This window comes from Caretta caretta, chromosome 1 (assembly GCF_965140235.1).
Source record: "Caretta caretta isolate rCarCar2 chromosome 1, rCarCar1.hap1, whole genome shotgun sequence".
Lineage (NCBI taxonomy): Eukaryota > Metazoa > Chordata > Testudines > Cheloniidae > Caretta > Caretta caretta.
Genome location: NC_134206.1, coordinates 128,687,416 through 128,710,809, shown reverse-complemented (window position 1 = coordinate 128,710,809; position 23,394 = coordinate 128,687,416). Strand labels below are relative to the sequence as shown.

The 23,394-nt window shown below is 40.4% G+C and overlaps 1 long non-coding RNA gene across 1 annotated transcript; it reads left to right on the top strand.

The window, feature by feature from the left end:
- The first annotated feature begins 1,629 nt into the window (after window positions 1-1,629).
- Window positions 1,630-3,317, top strand: LOC142070218 (uncharacterized). Its single transcript, XR_012666221.1, has 3 exons — window positions 1,630-1,779; window positions 2,592-2,652; window positions 3,201-3,317. It is a non-coding gene; the product is annotated as an uncharacterized LOC142070218 (long non-coding RNA).
- Window positions 3,318-23,394: the final 20,077 nt, after the last annotated feature.

Here is a 23,394-nt window from a genome sequence, read left to right as displayed (position 1 = left end):
GAGCTTCATGGAGATGTCCCTGAAGGATTCCCACTCCACCCCCAGCCATGTGAACAGACTTTTCCAGTAGCTGTACTGGCTGCGAATGCATCCCAATTCTTCAGGGCAAATCAAACATTAAACACTATTGCTTTTAAACCCTGTACTGTAGTTACAAAAGTGCTGCCTTCTCTGTCTTCAGGGTTGGGGATCCTGCCTTGGGAGGGTATTGGCTCCAGGGTGATGAAAAGGTCCTGGCTGCTGGGAAGAACAGATTCACTGCTTGCCTGCTGCGCATTCGCCTCCTCCTCCTCTTCCTCATGCACAAAATCCTCCTCCCTGTTGCATGAGACTTCCCCCTTGCAGGTGTCCACGGACAGTGGTGAGGTAGTGGTAGGATCCCCCCTTAGAATGCCATGCAGCTGATCATAAAAGCAGCTTGTATGGGGCTCTGACTTGGAGCGCCCATTTGCCTCCTTTGTCTTTTGGTAGGCTTGCTTGAGCTCCTTAACTTTCATGCGGCACAGCTGTTTCTCCCTGTTGTAGCCTCTCTCCATCATGCCCTGTGAAATTTTGGCAAATATATTTGCATTTCTTCTTTTTGATCGGAGTTCGGCCTGCACAGATGCTTCTTCCCATACAGCAATCAGATCCAGTGTCTCCCTTTTGGTCCATGCTGGAACTCATTTGTGATTCTGGGGGGACTGTATGGTCATCTGTGCTGCCAAGCTCGCCCCACCACACTGACCAAACAGGAAATGAAATTCAAAAGTTTCCAGGGCTTTTCCTATGTACCTGGCTAGTGCATCAGAGTTCAAAGTGCTGTCCAGAGCGGTCACATTGGAGCACTCTGGGATAACTCCCGGAGGCTAATACCTTCGATTTGAGTCTGCACTACCCCAAATTCGACCCAGCAAGGTTGATTTTAGCGCTACTCTCCTCGCTGGGGAGGAGTACGGAAGTTGATTTTAAGAGCCCTTTAAGTCGACGGAACGGGGTTTGTTGTGTGGACGCATCCATTTTAAAATTGACCTAACACGGCTAAATTCGACATAACCCTGCAGAGTAGACCAGGGCTGTGAGTCTCAAAGTCTTTTATACTTAGAACATCCACTACTGTGCATAGATGTAGCCTTTCCTACAGCATTGCTTCCTAGCTCACCACAAGGAAATAGACATGCTCTTGTCATTTTTTCCCTATACTGTGTCTTGAAATCTTTTTAAAAAGATGCTTCACTGAGCATTGGATCCATCCTTTAAAGGAGAAGGAGAATATGGACAGTGAAGGAAAAACCACTTTTTAAAAATATTATCTGTGATACTTAACTAAAGTGAAGATGAAAATCATACATGAAAGATAACAAAAGTTCAGTTATTTCATTGTTTTCCTCTTCACAGCCTAGAGTTGTTTGAATTCACTTGTGTTTCTTTGAGATATTTTTAACCTGCTGGCTCTTAGACACTTGCAGATGAAGCCTTCAGTCATCAGTTACTGTTTCATGTAACAAATGGGCTTACAATATAGTATAAATTGGCAATCTTATTTCTTCTAAGGATTAATAATTAATTATTGCTTTTAATGATTACCCTTTCTGTAATATGTTATCCTAAGCTTTCCATTATTCCTTTCCTTTGGCTGCAGAAGGCACCTTCAGGGAAGATACTGCCTTCGCAAAATACTTCTTAGCCTGTTTCAAAGTAATAGCTGTATTTTTGATCTTGCTGTATTTTTTTCCTGATTTTTATATGACTGCCAGAGAATATGCTTTCAATTTGCTTCTTACCCTTCTCAATGAAAAGGTACTAGTGTGAACCATGTTATTTTAATACTGACGTGGTTTCATGGTATATGGATTGTCTATTTGGTACTTATTTTTAGTGTCCAAAGTTTAGTTTGTGGGCAAAAAGATGAATCTGGATCTTGTGGTTAGAGCATCAGTGTCTCAGTTGACCACTGGTAAGATGGGGATGACTCATAGTTTGAGATATTTTAAGGCTAGAAGGGACCAATATGAGCATCTGCACAACAAAAGGCAAAGAATTTCACCTGTTTTTTCTTGCATGAAGCCAATATCTTGTGGTTGAGGTATACAATACTTTTAGAAAGACATCTGTGCTAATTAAAAGACTTCAAGTGATTGAGAATCCACCACATCCTGTAGTGAGTTGTTCCAATGGTCAGTTACCCTATTCTTTAAAAAGTTGCACCTTAGCTCTAGCCTAAATTTATCCACCTTCAGCTTCCAGTCTCTGGATCTTTTTAGGCGTTTGTCCACTAAATTAAAGAGCTTTCTACTATCAGCAGTTTTCTTTTCTGTAATTGTCTACAGATCATTATAAAGATACCTGTTAAATTTCTCTGAGAATCATCTTTTATTGTATCACCTTCCATTGGTGAAAGAGACAAGCTTTTGAGCTACACAAAGCTCTTCTTCAGAAGTTGGTCCAAGAAAATATATTACCTTGCCCACTTTGCCCCTCTGCTATCAACATTGCTACACCACCACCACAAATAACTTTATTTCTGAGTGAAAAACATGTTTTCTACATGTTGAATCATTCTTGCACTTCTTTTATCTATTTGTTCCAATTTTTCAATATCCTTTTTGCAGTGTGGACAACCAAAGTGACCCCAGTATTCAAGTAACCATCTCACTGATGCTGTATTCAGAGGTAATACCATCTCCCTACTATGACTCAATATTCCTCTGTTTATACTTCCAAGAATTGCATTAGTCTTCTTAGACAAAGCATCATACTGGCAGAATATGTTGAGATACTTATCTATATGACAGTTAAGTCTTCTTCAGACTTATTGGTTCTGAGGATACACTTTACCAGCAACAATTTTATATTTTCTTCCAAATCACTGATAAGGTTATTTAATAGCATTTGGCAAAGAACAAATCCCTGGAGGACTTCACTTGAAGCACCACTTTTGGATGATTCCACATTTACAATTACTTTTTGAGATCTATCATTTAACCAGTTATTACATTTAACAGGTGCTTCATTGATTTTATATAGTGTTTTTTAATGTGATTGTATCAATGCTTCCTTTCTCCTATCTATTGTCTATTTAAACTGTAAACTCCATAGGGCAGGAGTTCTCCTTTATTATGTGTTTCTACAGCACCTAGCACAAAAGGGTGTGCACTTCGTTGGGGCTTATAGGTGCTACTGTGATTCAAAATAATTAATACTTTTTTTTTGTCTTGCAGTGTCTGAAGTTACAATGTGTAAAACTTATCAAAGAACAATCCACTATAAAACACATGAGAACTTTGCTTTGGTGAATCACGAACACTTTCCCAGCTGTTGGTGCCAACATATGTAGTGTCAGAAGTTTTATGTAATAATGGAATGAAATATAGCTGCAGGGTTGGTATTCAGTATTACCTGGGTTAATAATCAACAAAATAAACAACACTGGCAATTCTCAAATGCAAAGTACTGAACATCCATTTTTTTCTTCAGAAAACATGAGGGCAGAGATCTGAAACATGTTAAAAATGAAAAGATTTTTTAAAAATTCATGTACAACTAGATTAGCACTCCTCTTTTAATACAGTATTAATTAATGTTCCCTTTTGAAAATTCCCATTAGGTTTTGGTCTAATTTGCATTTACATCAGAAAGACTTTGAAAGTGAAGCACAAGTTCCAAACACAACAAGCTTTCATCAGAAGATAGGGACTACTTCATTCAGAGATAGCAACACACATAACACTGCAGCTGCTATATCCTCCTTTCTCCAAAAGCCGCAGGGTACAGTGAAATATCAAAGTTCAACCTTTTAACAAGACAGCTAATTAAAAGTCAGAACAACAAACAGAAAAAAAATATGCAAACCTTTAATGGGACTTGTGTAGTAACTATCCATGGTTCAGACCTTCATGCTTTGAAGTCAACAGGAGTTTGATCACTGATTTCAATTTAAACAAGTGCAGGCTCTGGGTCCTTTTAACATTCCAGCACACAACTGATCAATAAAAAACATGGTAGAAGTGTACTATTATATTAACAGCTGGCTGAGATGTCAGTAACCTGATCCTGCCCTTTTCGATTCCATGGCAAAACTCCCATTGACTCAAGTTGGAGCAAGATCAAGCCCAAAATACTTTTTTCAAGTTCCCCATAAAAAACTGACAATAATTGAGTCTTTGGTTAGGTACACTTGAATACACTTGAAAACTTATTCAAGTCTTTTCTTAAATTCAGAAAAAAAATCAGAAAGCATCTTTTCTCAATGGAATGTGACAGAGGAAAGGTAATGATAATGAGACACAGGAGATTTAATGTATGCTACTGAATTTTATTTCCTTTATTGTTTAAAGCCAGGCTCTTAACACTATTTTAATGGAGTTTTATGAACTAAGATCCAGTCTGTTTAGCTAGTACATCGATCAGCCCCATCCCCTGATTTTGGATGTGCTCCCAAAGGTGCTACAGTAATACATATGTCTGCAAGACAGCAGGCAGATCTCAGCCAGTTAGTCAAGAGGGCCTTCATGCATACAGCGACTAGCACATGCTGACAGGGGGCTCCCTCCATCATCAACTGTATTACCACCACCCAAAGAAGCCCACAGATAAACTCCCCAAAAGAGAGTTGCTTCTCTTTGATTAGTTCCTCCAAGTTTCCTCTAGTAGCCTGGAAAGCAGAAAAAAATATATTGTAAGAAATATTTCACACTCTTCCTCAACTGACTATCTTCTACCTCTAGGGGATGGAGAGTGATTTGTGTACAGCATTGAAATAAATAACAGACCTCCTACTAAAGACATGTCTAGAGCTGCAGCAAGTTATAGGATGGTTTTGTGCACTTTTCTTCACATTTTTTTTTAAAGAAATTGAATTCAAAACTGGCAGGGTGTGTGTTGATGTGCCTCACACTGCAGCTATTCCTCAAGAGAATGAAATTTCTGAAGAATTAAACTGTGCTCAAGCTTGCCTAACTAGTGATGACTTGGACTATATGTCCTGACTGGGGATTAATGGAAAGTAAGAACTCCCTTTAAACCTTTACACTGACTGCCTGGAGCTTAGGTCTGAGCACACAGGAGTAAGGAGCTGCATAATCACTTACAGCCTCCCACAGAGCAGCAGGCTTCACTCCATCCCCACCTCTTGCAGGCGAGCATAGCTGCACCAGTGCAGGGCTGTTATGATATGCTTCTGATAGAGGCCAACAGCAAGTTACTATCTCCTATTCCCCTGAAGAAAGGAGTAAGCAGAGGATGAATTCAGTTTCTTACAGGTATGTCACTGTGAAACAATGCTACCCTCCTGTACTCCTTGGGTGGTGAGGTTTATACACAAGATTTTGTCCAGGTTTCTGCATAAAGTCACAAACTATCACTGCACAAGTGAAAAGCAAAAAAACAAAAACAAAAAAAACCAGTGACATAACAGAAGTACATAGGCGGAGGAACAGATTTATCATAGTAAAAGCTACAATTTAAAATGTTTTTGGCCATTGTGTCAGTCTCCACAGGTGCATGTTGCAAAAGTATCAGTTTGTATAACTGGCATTCTCTGCTGAAGTATGTTACATATAATAAGGTGTGCAAGTCTGGGTTGAGGGTCATTGGCAGAGCAGTATGGAGAAGCTTGCCCAGTGAGTACACACAGTGTAGATAATTTAAAAATAAAAAAGATGCAAAATTGAATGTAGTTTTAAATTATGTTTATTGGGAAAACTAAGGAAGACATTATGCTTTTGTTCCCCACAGAAATGGTATCTCATTTAACTTAAGAAAAATGAGTGTGGGAATAAAATCTCTACACCACCCCACTTAAATATTGTTTCAGGCAGTAGAGCTAGACATCCCTTTCATACTCTTAACTCTTAGAAAATTAGATCTTGTCAGCTAAACTAAGAATTGTTGCTCATTATTCCATCAGGAAATCTGTATTCTGCAGTATACATGATTAGTGTATACTATCAAACTTATGGTATATCTCTTCTGTAAATTTACTCTAGCGTAGAGTGAACAATAATGATGCTAATTAGAGTTGTGACATTTAGCTCAACTTGGATTTTGGATTAAGTTGAATAAATATTGTCATATTTGATTAACCTAAATAGTGTCCACTTATGGATATATTTTGTGTTGGGCTTTAATCAGAATTCTTGGAAAAATTCAGGTTGTTAAAGGAAAGACATGGAGCTTTGTTCTCTATTCACACTGATGTAAAACTGTAGTAATTCCACTGACTTCAGCAGAGTTATGCTGGTATAAAATCAGGTAACTAATATGAAAAAAAACAAACAATATATAGACTTTCAACAAGACCATTTTTGACCATCCAGCTCAAGCAACACTTGTCCAGGATCCCTGTCATATATTTTCAGATCTGTTGTGCTAGTCTAAGCCATTTTCTAAAGATTCAGGTCTAGTTTCCAACCCATTCCATGCATACCTTTTATCATGCCTTAAAACTTCCCTAAACATTCATATACTCAGGTTGACAGCCCTGTGAAAAAATAGGTATGTGTGTGTGACATTATTGACATGAACTGTGACCAGATTGACAGAGCCAGAAGAGTACCCAGAAGTCACCTACTACAGGACAGGCCCAACAAAGAAAATAACAGAACGCCACTAGCCATCACCTTCAGCTCCCAACTAAAACCTCTCCAACGCATCATCAAGGATCTACAACCTATCCTGAAGGACGACTCATCACTCTCACAGATCTTGGGAGACAGGCCAGTCCTTGCCTACAGACAGCCCCCCAACCTGAAGCAAATACTCACCAACAACCACATACCACACAACAGAACCACTAACGCAGGAACCTAGCCTTGCAACAAAGCCGGTTGCCAACTCTGTCCACATATCTATTCAGGGGACACCATCATAGGGCCTAATCACATCAGCCACACTATCAGAGGCTCGTTCACCTGCACATCTACCAATGTGATATATGCCATCATGTGCCAGCAATGCCCCTCTGCCATGTACATTGGTCAAACTGGACAGTCTCTATGTAAAAGAATAAATGGACACAAATCAGACATCAAGAATTATAACATTCAAAAACCAGTTGGAGAACACTTCAATCTCTCTGGTCACTCGATTACAGACCTAAAAGTGGCAATACTTCAACAAAAAAACTTCAAAAACAGACTCCAATGAGAAACTGCTGAATTGGAATTAATTTGCAAACTGGATACAATTAACTTAGGCTTGAATAGAGTCTGGGAGTGGATGGGTCATTACACAAAGTAAAACTATTTCCCCATGTTTATCCCACCCACGCCCCCACTGTTCCTCAGACATTCTTGTCAACTGCTGGAAATGGCCCACCTTGATTATCACTACAAAAGGTTCCCCGCCCTCCCCCCCCGCTCTCCTGCTGGTAATAGCTCACCTTAAGTGATCACCCTGGTTACAGTGTGTATGGTAACACCCATTGTTTCATGTTCTCTATGTATATAAATCTCCCCATTGTATTTTCCACTGAATGCATCCGATGAATTGAGCTGTAGCTCATGAAAGCTTATGCTCAAATAAATTTGTTAGTCTCTAAGGTGCCACAAGTACTCCTTTTCTTTTTGTGACCAAATAGATCATTGCTGCAACCAAGGCCCCATAGTTGCACCAAATCTTGTACAAAGGAGGTCAAGTGAGGTGTCTATGAAAAGGTTGTAATTTGCTGGTTATGATTATACTGTCTGTATGTGTGTATCATTTTTGTATTTGGATTTATGAATATTGGCTATGTACTTGTATCTCAATGTGTTTGACTGTAAATAGCAGCAGCGAAGCATTTGATTAGCTTCTTGAGAAAGGACTATTCTGAGTTAGTGCCCAATCAAGAAATACTTAACTGACAATGGACCATGGGAGACTCCAATCCACATCTGAGGAGCCTTCCTGGGAACATTCAAGGTAGCATGTGAGCAATAGCTGCCACCTGCAAACTGAGTCATGCATGGACATATGACTTGCCCATGTGACTCCAAACTCCATCTTGCTTCTGTGATTTTCCACAGTAAGAACAAAGGGGTCCTTCCGCATGGCAGAGGATATAAAAGGCCCTGGAAACCCCTTCATTTTGTCTTCAATCCTGCTTCTGACCTCTGGAGGAACTGTGCTTGAAACTGGAGCGCTGAACAAAGGACTGAGTACAAACATCCAAGCTGAGATGTTTGTACTCCAGAGACTTGATTGGTTTAAATCAGCAGTAATTCCATCAAGCCTGAAACAAGCCTGAAACAAGCCCGAACTGAGAACTTTGAAATTGTTGTATGTATTTGATTCCATTTAACCAATTTTAACTCTCATCTATATTTCTTTCTTTTTATGAATAAACCTTTAGATGTTAGATTCTAAAGGATTGTCTACAATGTGAATTGTGCATAAGATCTGACTGGTATATGGACCTGGGTCTGGGGCATGGTCCTTTGGGGTCAGGAGAACCTTTTTTCTTTTCCTGGGGTATTGGTTTTCATAACCATTCATCCCCATAAGGAGTGGTGCTGGTGGTGATACTGGGAAACTGGAGTGTCTGAGGGAATTGCTTGTATGACTTCTGGTTAGCCAGTGGAGTAAAACCGAAATCCTCTCTTTTTGGATGGTGCCTTAATAATGAAGGACCCCCAGCCTTGTGCTGTGACTTCCCTATTCTAAGCAATTTGTCCTGAATTGATACTCTCAGTAGTGTCCCTCCAAAGGCCGCTTTGTTACAGTGTGCCAATGAATAAAAAATATTTATCCAATGTTGTATAATAGATTTCTTCTTTTAAAAGTCTGGTAAATTCTTTGCCAAAAACTGTCAACTGAAAGTTTACATTGCTGTGTAATTCTACTGTTGCAAAAACTACAAATTAAGAAAATTATCATTAAGTATTAAAGTATTAGAAATGATCATTTATGGTATATAAACATTTAAAAACCCTTACAGTTCAATAAGTTCATACATTCTCTTTAAATGTGAATATAAATATAATCAGGTGATAACTCAGTAAAAATTACAATGGACACCTTTTTTTTCATTGCATGAAACAGACTTGGGAATGAGGGGTTTGGGGTGTAGGAGGGGGCTCTGGGCAAGGATGAAGGGGTTTGGAGTGTAGGTGTGGGGTGCGGGGTCTGGGAGGGAGTTTGGGTGCAGGAGGCGGTTACGACCTGGGGCAGGGGGTTGGGGTGTGGGCTCTGACTTGGCACCGCTGACCTCAGGTAGTTACCAGTCAGTGGTGCAGCAGAGCTAAGGCAGGCTCTCTGCTTGACCTGGCTCTGCGCTGCTCCCGGAAGCGGCTGGCATGTATGGCCTCTAGGTGGAGGTGCGGTCAGGCGGCTCCACACAGTACGCGTTTCCCACACCCGCAGGCACTGCCCCTGCAGCTCAGGGCAGGCCAGCACCTGGAACCTCCCTGACCCCAGCACCGAGGGACTGCATGGACATGTCCTGCTTTTGGGAGCTGTGTTGAGCCAGAGCTGGTAGTGAGCCTGCCTTAGCCCCACTGCACAATCAACTGGACATTTAATGGGCCAGTCAGTGGTGCTGACCACAGCAGCCAGGGTCCCTTTTCAACCAGGTGTTCTGGTTGCAAACCGGATGCCTGGCAACCCTCCTGTTCCTGTCTTGCATCCATGTGCAGCCAAGCTGAGTTGTGCACTGGAAGTACCTCTCCCCTGCTGCTGCCTTACCCTGCTCCCTGTAAAAGGGGCTTCACACACACAGGGCTTCCCCTTTTAAACTCATCCACCCATTCGGTTCCCAGGATGAGTCAGGGTTGCCAGTCCCTTTTTGCAGCAGTTTGACCTCTCCTCCCTCCAGTCATGAAGCTCTCATTCAACCAGCCAGACAAATTCGGCCCCTCCCCCCCCAACCTCCACACACACACACACTTAAAGCTGCAGTGTGGTCATTTTGACAAACTTCCGATTTCCAGAATAATTTTAAACAAATGTTTGTAATTATTAAATGCATAAGTGCATGAATAATTAACTGTGAATTAACTGTTAAATTCATATCTGTTCAGAGAGATAGAATGAATAGAGGACATTTGGAGGACAAATAAATCTCTCTTTATTCTTATGAAAACAAACAAACAAAAAGTTTTCTTCTAGTTCTCTCAGAGTGCAAAAATTCTGCAAAGCCAGAGTTAGTGTTCAAATGGCTCTGTGCACAACATGTGGGAAGATGATATAAATCTGTGACCATGGTGTACACACACTGTCACTACATACAACAGCTGTTTTCATTTTGTTTCACAGGCCCACAAATATTTTCTTCTGGGCAACGGAGAGATTCAAATTCACAACAACTTGTGACACGTAGGTATGAGTTTATACCTTATGACTGTCCTACCTATTTTTTTCTAGTGAAGTAGTGAAATAACTGAACAAAATAAAATGCATCTCGTTATCATTCGGGAGTTTGTATTTGAGAGTAAACATTCTAATTAAATTAGAAGTGTTTAGTATTAAATACAAAATATAGGGGGAAACACGGTGATTTTCTTGTCCAAAAATGAGCACTTTAATATCAAGGATACCTTCATTGACAAGCAGTAATCAACTGTAAAAAAGTTGAAACTGGTTATATTAACTTTGCCTCTGGAGAGCAAAAGGAAAGGTCAGCATTTTTAATGAATTGCTTTGATTGGACCGGCTAGCCTAATGCCAAGAACAAGGAATTGCAATTAATTGGATTATACCTAGAGAGAATGAATTTTAGCTGAGTTAGCAACTAGTTGGACAGGAGGCCTGGAGGATGGAAGCAGCATGGAACATGTTGATTGGCAATTACTGTCAGTGAGGCCCAAAGGTACTGTTCAAACAAATTTGCTAATATAGATAGTGCAGGCATGCTTAATTTCCTGGGACAGAATTCATAAAAGTTACTGGTGGCTGCTGAGTCCTAAAAGTATCATATGGTGAACATACTAGTCATAGTATTCAGAGATTCCAAGGCCAGAAAGGACCAGTGTGATCACCTACTCTGACCTCCTGTAGAACAGACCAAAGAACTTCCCCAAAAATAGTTCCAAGAGCATATATTTTAGAAAACATCCAATCTTGATTTAAAAATGGTCCATAATAGAGAATCCAGCATGACTACTTGGTAAATTGTTCCAATAGTTAATTTTTCTCACTATAAAGATATTGTGCCTTAAGTCCAGTCTGAAAATGTCTAGATTTAACTTCCAGCCATTGGATTGTGTTATACCTTTCTCTGCTAGTCTGAAGAGCCCATTATTAAATATGTGTTTCCCATGTAGATACACAGACTCTAATCAAGTCACCCCTTATCCTTCTCTTTGCTAAGCAAAATGATAGATTCAAGGAGCTCAATCACTGTAAAACATGTGTACTAATCCTTGAAACATTCCCTTGGCTCTTCTGAGAACCCTCTCCAATTTATCAACATCCTTCTTGAATTCTGACCATCAGAACTGGACACAGTAGTCCAACAGCAGTCGCACTAGGGCAAATACAATACATAATAATATATTGTATAAATAAATATATAATAGCCTCTCTAGTCCTATTCAAGATTTCTTTGTCTGTGCATCCAAGGATTGTATAAACCCTTTTGGTCACAGCATGGCACTGAGAGCTCACGTTCATCTGATTATCCACTATGACCCCAAGATCTTTTTTAGGATCAATGATTCCCAAGATAGGGTCCCCCATCCTGTAATTATGTCCTGCATTCTTCGCTCCTACATGCATACTTTTACATTTAGCCATATTAAAAAATACATTGTTTGCTTGCACCTCTTATCAAGTGATCCAGATCACTCCAGTGTCAGTGACTTGTGCTCTTCATTATTTACCACTCCACCAAGTTTTGTATAATCTGAAAACTTTCAGTGCTGATTTTATATTGTCTTCCAGGTCATTAATAAAAATATGAAATAGCATAAGGCCAAGAACCTGTTTGATGAGATGATGATGATTCCCTGTTTACTTTTTTAATACCTATATGTTTCCCAGCTTTTAATCCATTTAATGTGTCATGTCACTTTTATATTGTTCTAGCTTTTTAATCAAAATATCATGCAGTACTAAGTCAAATGACTTACAGAAATCTAAGTACATCAACATTATCTTTATCGACCAAACTTTTAATCTCATCAAGAAAGGAAACCAAGTTAGTTTGTCAGGATCTATTTTCCATTAAACCATGTTGATTAGCATTAATGATATTACCGTCCTATAATTCCTTATTAATCGAGTCACATATCAGCCACTCCAATATTTTACCTGGGATAGATGTCAGGCTGATAGGTCTATAATTGCCTGGTGTGGGCTGGAATGTTGGTGCAACAATGCCCTGTCTGACCAAGTGAAGCATTGCACCTGAATTCACTGGGGCTGTCAGTCAGTTCCTAGTGCCCAGGGGATTTGAAAACCCCTCTCTGTTCTGACATCACTCAGGCTCATTCACTCCACTGGATTCCAGCTCAGAGCCCTTCAGCTAGACAAGGGGTTTTCAAACTGGCGCTAGGGACCCCCTCAGGGAGTCACGAGGTTATTACATGGGGGGAGGTCACGAGCTGTCAACCTCCACCCTAAACCCCTCTTTGCCTCCAACATTTGTAATGGTGTTAAATGTATAAAAAGTGTTTTTAATTTATAAGGGGGGGGGGGAGGGTGTCACACTCAGAGGCTTCCTATGTGAAAGGGGTCTCCAGTACAAAAGTTTGAGAACCACTGAGCTAGACAGACAGAATCAAGACTCGACAACTCTGCCTGTGCCCTGAACTCCTTCCTCCCTCCCCTCTATCATTATCAGGGTCTGGAGCAGAAAGAAACAGGCAGGCGGGCAGTGGTGTTCTTCAGACAGCTCTGGCTTCCTGGTTTATATACTGGTAGTGGCCAATCAGTGGGCTGTGAGGGGCTGCCATTCAGGCCCTGTAAGGCATTACTTCCTGTGGAGGCTAGCTCTGCAGCGTCCTTGTAGGGATGCCTTGCCTAAGGTTCTAGAAGTGATGTGGAGGCATCAGTAATCTAGTACACCCATGGCCCCCAGTTCTAGCTGTCTGCAGGCTCTTACACTGTAAGGCGAGGCTGCTGATAAGTATTGGCTGATAGTACCGGTGTTAACCCTTTGGGTAGTGGGTTAGCATGGGGTATGTATACCCCATGACAGACCTCTCGCCTTTGGACAGGAGCATTTTCTGAGAAAGCAGAACTCCTCACTTCTCTGAAGAAGGACTCTACATCCTTATTTTGACACCTGGTGTGGTTTTCTACTGAGAAGAAATATGGTTGCAGGCTGAGGTACTACCTCATTACTCTTGCATTTGTCTTCTTCATGTGGTTCAGCAATTTTAGTGGGTTGTGGTCAGTCAATAATGTTAAGTGGTTGCCTAATAGATAATATCTTAGTGTCTCAATATACCATTTCACCACAAGACACTGCTTTTCAATCATGTATCCTTTCTCACAGGGAAATAATTTATGGCTTTAGTATAATACTGAGGGTTCTTCAATGTCATATTCTTGGGATGGTACTGCGCCTATGTTGATTTCAGAGATGTCTGTCTGGAGTATGAAGGCCTTCTCTAAGGCTGAGGTTCATAGTACTGGTTACCTGCACAGAATCTTAGATCTTTTGGAAAGCCGCTTGGCATTTGATAGTTCACTGCACTTTTAAGGCCCTAGTTATTTCAGTTGGGGTGCAACCACTATTGAGAATATAGGGACACATTTTCTGTAATAGCCAGTTTGGCTCAAAAAGAACCAGAATTTTGTTTTGGTCTCAGAGGTTGGACAGTCCCACAAAGCTTGTACTTTGTTGACTAGGGGTATGATCATCTTGCCCCAAGCAGTTACCCCAGATATTGTGTCTCTTTTTTCCTGATCATGCACTTGGTGGGGTTTGCTGTGAACCCAGCAGCCTTTAAGAAACGTAGTACCACAATCACCTTCTGTATGTGCGTCTCCCAGTTCTGACTGAAAATCACCACATAGTCTAGGTAAGTGGCTATGTAATTATTATGCAGCCTCAGGAGCTTATGTAGCATTGAAAGTGGCTACTGCATCTGTCAAGGTTCCTTCCCCACTCTGAACTCTAGGATACAGATGTGGAGACCTGCATGAAAGAACCCCAAAACTTATTCTTACCAGCATAGGTTAAAAACTTCCCCAAGGTCCAAACTTTGCCTTGCCCTTGAACAGTATGCTGCCACCACCAAGAGTTTTAAATAAAGACCAGGGAAAGAGACCACTTGGAGACATCTTCCCCCAAAAATATCCCTCCAAGCCCTACACCCCCTTTCCTGGGGAAGGCTTGATAATAATCCTCACCAATTGGTATAGGTGAACACAGACCCTAATCCTTGGGTCTTAAGAACAATGAACAATCAATCAGGTTCTTAAAAGAAGAATTTTAATTAAAGAAAAGGTAAAAGAATCACCTCTGTAAAATCAGGATGGTAAATACCTTACAGGGTAATCAGATTCAAAACATAGAGAATCCCTCTAGGCAAAACCTTAAGACACAAAAAAGACACAAAAACAGGAATATACATTCCCTCCAGCACAGCTTATTTTACCAGCCATTAAACAAACGGAAATCTAACACATTTTCTAGCTAGATTACTTACTAACTTAACAGAATTGGAAGGCTGCATTCCTGATCTGTTCCCAGCAAAAGCAACACACAGACAGACAGAACCCTTTGTTCCCCCCCGCCACTCCAGATTTGAAAGTATCTTGTCCCCTCATTGGTCATTTTGGGTCAGGTGCTGGTGAGGTTACCTTAGCTTCTTAACCCTTTACAGGTGAAAGGGTTTTGCCTCTGGCTAGGAGTTTTTCTCTCACTGTCCTTGGTTTTAACAAGTTAATGTGCTAGATCTGTTTTTCCTTTTTCCAGTCTGGCTGACAGACTTCATAATTGATTAAACTGACCCAGCAGATAATCTCATGTGGGCCTGCCATTTGGCCATCAGTTTTGACTTGGATCTGGGTTATAATACTAAGACATGGTAGCCCAGTCCGAACTCTCTTTAGTCTGGCCCCATTACTGTAGTTCTGCTCCTTGGCCGCTTGAGACTTTTATAAGTGAACTCTTATTAGTGAACTCTCACTGAGCCTCCAGTAAATCCCTTAGCTGTAGAGCATACTACACTGTACTGGGCATCGTGTTAGCCTTTTCTTTCCAGTCATCCTTCACACGTTTGAGTATTTTCCTATGTTGTCATCCATAAAGGAGTCTGAAAGGTGGGAAGCCTATCAGGGATTGCAGGGCTTCTTGTACCGTGAAGAGGAGGCAGGGACAGGAGTGTCTTTCAGTGCCAGAGGTCAATATTGATGAAGCACTTGAGCAGCCCCTTCAGCGTATGGTTGAAGCTTTCAACCAAATCATCCATTTGTGGATAATGTAGAGAGGTGCACAAGTTCTTGATTGATAGTAAAGTGCACACTTCCTTCATCAGCTTACAGGTGAAATTTGTACCTTAATCCATCAGGATCTCCTTGAGTAGTTCTACCCTCACAAATACTTGTAACAACTCTGTTGTTATCATCGGGGCTGTAGTGGCTCTTAAGGGAACCGCCTTGGTGCAGCAGGTGGCATAGTCAATGACAACAAGTATGTACTGGGAGCTTGCAGAGCTCTTCTGTATGGGTCCTACAAGGTCTACACCTATCTGCTCAAATTGGAGTTCTACCAGTGGAAGGGGAATCAACGGCGCTGGTTGTACCCATCTAACCATTGGCAGTCAGGGCACGATGCACAATATTTTTTTTTACGTCTTTGTGAATTCCCATTCAAAAGAAGCAGATTAACAGACGGGCAAGAGTTTTCTCCCAGCCCAGGTCACCTGCCATTGGTACCTCATGGCTAGCTTGAGTATTTCCTGTCTGAATAAGCAGGGTACAAGGAATTCTGTATATTGTTTCCCCTCTGGGTTACCTTGTGTCAGGTGATAAAGTTGGTCTTCCAGTAGCTCGAAACAAGGACAGTTCAGGCCTCACCATTTCTCTGTCTATGACAGCTATGCCTTCTTCATAGACCTGTATGCAGTGATATATCATGTTACAATAATATATCATGTCGTTACAGGATTTATGGCTTATTACAACAATCCATAACCCACTAACAACACTCCCCCCCCAGCTGCTTTGTGCCCCCCATTCCTTTCCCCACTATGACTGAAGCGGTAACGGACCACTTCATCTTGAATGGTCCCTTGAAATATATATTAACTGCTTATGCTAAACAGTCTGTTCCATCTTGTATTTAGCTGTGACACTCTGAGTACATTTCCCAGACCTGAATAAAAGCCCTGTGTAAGCTTAAAAGCTTATCTATTTCACTAACAGAAGCTGGTCCAATGCAAGTTACTCCCTAACCCATCTTGTCTCTTGACAGTGATTAGGCTGCTAGTGTGCCGAGACCACTGCCTACCATGTTGCCCAATTTTGTCTTGCTGTTTCCTTGTATTCCCTCATCGTCTATATCCATCTGTCAAGTATCAGAGGGGTAGCCATGTTAGTCTGGATCTGTAAAAGCAGCAAAGAGTCCTGTGGCACCTTATAGACTAACAGGCATATTGGATCATAAGCTTCCGTGGATGAATACCCACTTCGTCAGACGCATGTAGTGGAAATTTCCAGAGGCAGGTATAAATATGCAAGCAAGAATCAGGCTAGGGATAACGAGGTTAGTTCAATCAGCATTCAGCTGATTCTTGCTTGCATACTTATACCTGCCTCTGGAAATTTCCACTGCATGCGTCTGACGAAGCGGGTATTCACCCACGAAAGCTTATGTTCAAATACTTCTGTTAGTCCATAAGGTGCCACACGACTCTCTGAGGCTATAACCATCTGTTGACTCTTGTCTTATACTATGCCTGGTCTACAGATAAAACTTCGGTATACTTAGCTACATTGCTCAGGGCTGTGAAAAAAATCATGCCCCGTATGATGTAGATAGGTTGACGTAACCCCTATTGTAGATGTAGCTAGGTTGACAGAAGAATTCTTCTATTGACCTAGCTATTCCCTCTTGAGGGGATGGATTTATGACAGCAATGGAAAAATCCATTCCATTAACTATAGTTAGTGTCTAAGCTGCAGCTATGCCACTGTAGTGCTTGTAGTGTAGACATACCCTCAAATTGTCAGCCCTTTGTGCAAGGGAGCATCTTTTTGTTTTGTGTTAGTACACTGCCTAAGCAAGTGGGTCATGGTAAATGACTAGGACCTCTAGGTTCTATGGTAATGCTAATACATCAATTAATAATAATAGTTAATAATAATCGTTTTTCTTTTAAACAAAATCTACTTTTATTATCTAAAAAAGAGCGTCTCTCTGATTTCACATACACCAATGTGACTCTATTAACTTCAGAGAAACTCTGACTAATTCTTCTTATTTTTAATTTTATTGCAGTAGTTTTTAGAAGTATTGTTGTGCTAATAAATTATTTGGTTCACTGGTAATTGTGAAAAATTGAAAAGAGAATTTTGTTTCAGAGCAAATCAGGTCTTTTTGGGGTTTTTTTGTGTTTTTTAAATTGGGGAATCACAAATTAAAATGAAAAAAACCCCACCCTCAATTGGTATCATATGAAATGTTTCATTTGACACAAAAAGCTGCAAGTTTTAGTTTAATTTTGAACAGTTTTAAATATTTTTGATTTTTTTAAAAATAAAATCAAAGAAAAATTCAAACTGAAAACATCTCATTTTGAAAATGAGAAGCAGTTTTTCAGAAATTGTTTTCAAAATGACTAAGGTGGAAAAACTGACATGAATTTGAGCTCCATTTCAGTGATGTTGAACCTGCAATTTTCACCAAAAAAGTTTGTCAAACATTTTTCCAATGTCTATTTAGAAGCCACCAACCAATGATCCAGAGCCTCATTGTGTGAGGCACTGTACACACATATAATTAAAAAAAATAGACTGAAAACTCTTTGAAGTAGATACTAAGTGGGCACACTTAAGTGTATTCCACTTCTTGAGAGAGAATATCAATGGAGTTGGTAATAGTGGAATTAGTAGTATTCCTGTATATGTCATGTGAGTTAAAAATCAATCCCAATATCCATAATTAACCTTCTGGTAATTTCTTATGTTCTATTTTTCTAACAAGACTGTGGTGAGAATTTGTTGTTGTTCTATTTTTGCAAGAGATTACAATGAATTTTGGGTTTGCAATGAAAAATCTCGTATCAAATTAGAGATGCCTTCTCTACTCCCATAGGTATTGCCTAGAGAATAGGACCAGGAGAATATTTTCATAAAAATACTCAGTCAGGAATCCTTTTATATCTCATATGGGAAAGAGCCCTTATTTTTTCCAGACTTAAAAAGAAGCCTGAATTACTTGTATAAGAAAATTCTTTTCGGTGTCATTGCTTTGTGAACTACATTAACTTCAGAACTGCAAGATGTTCCAAAGAGAATACTTTACAGAATCTGGTTAAGGTTTGGCTCTCCCCAATTTTACTGGGAGAATGAGTTATATTTGTTCACAATAAACATGAAGGGAGAAAAAGGAATGGAAAATAGACAGCCAGTAAAATTCAGTACAATTGAAATTTGTTCCATAGCAAAGGAAACACCGTGAATGTGAAATGAAGTACTAGAAAACATAAAATAAATTGAAAATAAAATACAAGCAGGTATAACATACCTGAGATCAGAAGCTGAGACTTTTATTATGAAAAACTTTCTCAAAACACATACATAATACAGGTTAGAAAAGCATGTTCAGGAACGCAATTAGGCCAATTAAAAATATTTTTTTCAGATAAGCATGATGAGAATAAAAAATATGCTGGGTACCTGTTGTGACCGGGGTCCTAGTGGGGAGCCAGCTGTGGTCACTCAATTACGGTGAACTGCAAAGAATGGGGCAGACAATATCCATAAAGCTGGTGGATATTCCAATACTTAGATTTACCAAGACAGCATAAAACAGCTTCTTTATTACCTTACTGGTTACTCAGAATTCCAAACAACACAGTTCCCTTAAAGTGATCCAGCCTCAGGCCTCCATCCAGGTATCCACATCAAATATGATGAACATTTCTGTAAATCTTATTTCATCATATAAAAGAAAAGGTTCTACCAATCCAAAAGGATCGGACACATTACCTCCCAGGTTATTGAATATTCCAGATCTTACCCAAATACACGCTACAGCCAGTTCTTATTAACTAAACTAGACTTTATTAAAAAAACAAAAGAGAGAGAGTGGTTGAAAAATCTGTATACATACAGACATGAGTTCAATTCATTTAGGTGCAGATTCATAGAAGAGATGGTGAGCTTTGTAGTTGCAAGGAGTTCTTTTAGAAATAGTTCATAGGTCATATCCAATGTCCAAATACCATATTCAGGACGTACCAGCATAATTGGAACCTCAGTCTTGCGACTCAAACTTCTCCTGATGAAGCCGAAGCAGATCTGAGATGAAAGAATCAGGACTCAAGGATACTTTATACAATTTCATGTCTTTTGACAAGTTGGAGTTCAAAAGATAATTAGCATGACTTCGAAGGAGGTCCATCACCGGTACTTAGCTGTAGAATTAACACAAGGCAATTTGCTTGTTCCTCCACCATTCACAGGTTATTTGCTGTACTTTATTATTTTACTAAACATTTCAAAGAGAGATGAATTCAGCGATATCCTGTGTTTACAATTCATTTAAATGATAGGATGTTCTTTTGACCTCTGAATTATAAGAATACAGCATAGACAGGGACTGTTGATTGAATTGTTCACCGTACTCATACATATGTAAATACACAAAACCACAAATATTATCTCCCCACATGTCTTTTGAGGGTTATTTATTTTTCAGGATGTTTAACCCTTTCTAGCCATGCATCACACTTGTAATTAAGATAAGTAAATAAGCTGGATACAAAAAGAAAAGGAGTACTAGTGGCATGTTAGAGACTAACCAATTATTTATTTAGTCTCTAAGGTGCCACTAGTACTCCTTTTCTTTTTGCGAATACAGACTAACACGGCTGCTACTCTGAAAGCTGGATACAATGGGTCTTCTTGTCTTGTGTGTCAGGACCACTTTGTGTGTAGTGGCTCCTAGGCTTATTGCCACTAGCATAGAACAACACCTAGAAATCCAAAGATTCCATAGCTGCTCCTTGTGGCCATTGATGTCTGATCAGGTTGCTGTACATTGTACCAAAGCACCAGCCCAGTGCAAAAATGCCTAAGGATAAAAGAGGGCAAAGATGGTTTAAAGACAATCCTGCGCTGGGCTGTGTTGTACTTCTCAGCAGCCCAATATTTAAATATATAGCTCCATTAAAGCAGCCCCCCCTTTTTTTGTTTCAAATTTTTTAGAGTTCATAGTTATTCAATGATGGTGTCTGCTATTCATCAATATTCCTACAAGTTGATAAGAAATTTGGCTTTGAACAGACTTTGCTAAACTCTGAATTTCTTTTAGTTTTTAAAGAAGAAGGTCAAGGAAAATGTGGCCCCCTTACTGAATGGGGGAGGAAACCTAGTGACAGAGGATGTGGAAAAAGCTAATGTACTCAATGCTTTTTTTGCCTCTGTCGTCACAAACAAGGTCAGCTCCCAGACTGCTGGATGGGGCAGTACAGCATGGGGAGGAGGTGACCAGCCCTCTGTGGAGAAATAAGTGGTTCAGGACTATTAAGAAAAGCTGGACAAGCACAAGTCCATGGGGCTGGATGCACTGCATCTGAGGGTGCTAAAGGAGCTGGGGGATGTGACTGCAGAGCCATTGGCCATTATCTTTGAAAACTCATAGGGATCTGGGGAGGTCCGGGATGACTGGAAAAAGGCTAATGTAGTGTCCATCTTTAAAAAAGTGAAGAACAAGGATCCGGGGAACTACAGGCCAGTCAGCCTCACCTCAGTCCCTGGAAAAATCATGGAGCAGGACCTCAAGGAATCAATTCTGAAGCACTTAGAGGAGAGGAAAGTGATCAGGAACAGTAAGCGTGGATTCACCAAGGGCAAGTCATGCCTGACTAACTTAATTGCCTTCCAAGATGAGATAACTGGCTCTGTGGATGAGGGGAAAGCAGTGGACGTGCTATTCCTTGACTTTAGCAAAGCTTTTGACACGGTCTCCCACAGTATTCTTGCCAGCAAGTTAAAGAAGTATGGGCTGAATGAATGGACTATAAGGTGGATAGAAAGCTGGCTAGATCATTGGGCTCAACGGGTAGTGATCAATGGCTCGATGTCTAGTTGGCAGTTGGTATCAAGCGGAGTGCCCCTATGGTCGGTCCTGGGGCCGTTTTTGTTCAATATCTTCATTAATGATCTGGAGGATGGAGTGGATTGAAACTTCAGCAAGTTTGCAGATGGCACTAAACTGGGAGGAGTGGGAGATATGCTGGAGGGTAGGGATAGGCTACAGAGGGACCTAGACAAATTAGAAATCTGATGAGGTTCAAGAAGGACAAGTGCAGAGTCCTGCACTTAGGATGGAATAATCCCATGCACTGCTACAGACTAGGGACTGAGTGGCTAGGCAGCCGTTCTGCAGAAAAGGACCTAGGGGTTACAGTGGACGAGAAGCTGGATATGAGTCAACAGTGTGCCCTTGTTGCCAAGAAGGCCAATGGCATTTTGGGATGTATAAGTAGGAACATTGCCAGCAGATTGAGGGACGTGATCATTCCCCTCTATTCGACATTGGAGAGGCCTCATCTGGAGTACTGTGTCCAGTTTTGGGCCCCACACTACAAGAAGAATGTGGAAAAATTGGAAAGAGTCCAGCGGAGGGCAACAAAAATGATTAGGGCTTGAGCACATGATTTATGAGGAGAGGCTGAGGGAACTAGGATTATTTAGTCTGTGGAAGAGAAGAGTGAGGGGGGATTTGATAGCTGCTTTCAAGCACCTGAAGGGCGGTTCCCAAGAGGATGGAACTAGACTGTTCTCAGTGGTGGCAGATGACAGAACAAGAAGCAATGGTCTCAAGTTGCAGTGGGGGAGGTTTAGGTTGGATATTAGGACAAACTTTTTCACTCGGAGGGTGGTGAAGCACTGGAATGGGTTACCTAGGGAGGTGGTGGAATCTCCTTCCTTAGAGATTTTTAAGGTCAGGCTTGATAAAGCCCTGGGTGGGATGATTTAGTTGGGGATTGGTCCTGCTTTTAAGCCCCGGAGGTTGGACTAGATGACCTCCTGAAGTCCCTTCGAACCCTGATATTCTATGATTCTATGACCCCACTGACATGAAATGAGATTGAAATGAGACTATGGTCGTGAATTAGGAAGCTCGTCAAGAGTATGATTTAATTTACTACCACTAGCAGTTATAAAAATATTTCTCATTCATTTGTAACACCAGCAAGTTGCCTACAGGAAGTTGAAGTGACTATTTTTCTGTTCTTTCTCTTGTATTTTTCTTGACCCTTGAGGTAACTTAAATTTCCAGGATCAAATTCTACACTCAGATATAGACACACAATGGTCACAGACTTTAGTGAAATTTACATGTATCTGAACTCAGATTTCTGCCCCAGACTAAGAAATCATAGGGACAATAGATGTGAAAATGGTGTGATTTTCATTTGGTTCTGTCTGACTGTCTCTGAACATCCTGCCCCTTTTCAGTTTGGGAACCTGACCAACTGGCAAGTTTGTCCCAGAAAAAAACACCCTGAAATACAAAGTGAATCACGACTCAAAAGTTGGAAAGCTGTAAGACTGATACTGAACTATTTAATGAGGGATTGACAAAGCAACTGTGATTAGAAAAAGGGAAAAAAAGTGACATGGAGAATGATTAATTCAACTGTGTAGTCATGAATTATTTAGCAGCCTGGATACTTTAGCTGTCAGGACTATGGTTGCCTGCCCAGTTTTTATTTTTGCAGTACCAGAAGCTTTCCATTTCTTGCTCTCCACTAGCTGGTATTATTTATTTTTGTACACTTTTAAAAGCCAGTTGGAAAACTCCATGCACAATCTTTTCTGCCTATTTGAAGCATACAGAGCTAGAGATAAAAGAAAGGGCCTGATAGATATAAAACTTAAATAAGCTGCAAGATTGAAAGTAACTTTTGGCTTGAATTTAGGAATAAATGTTGCAGAATGAGTAGCAGTTTAATATACAGAAGATTTCTTGCAAACAAAATCAACACCTTTTTATAATGTTATACTGGTGTGGACAACAAGGCAAGTACCGCAAGCCCATTTCTGAGAACATTCGCTTGAAATTAAATATGAATTCACTGTGGCTGGACTGAACTTCTTCGTGTGCTGTTTCCAGAAACTTTCAAATAATCAAGCTTTTTGTGCTTACACAAGCACTTGCTGAAAGTGAATTTTAGGTTTGTGTACTCAGGTGAAAAAATGTTATACTCACAAATGAATATTTGCTCCAAAAGAATGTGAAATAGTGCATAGATTGGCACAGTAAGGGGACATCATTCCCAAGATCCCATATCACTCTCTCACACACAC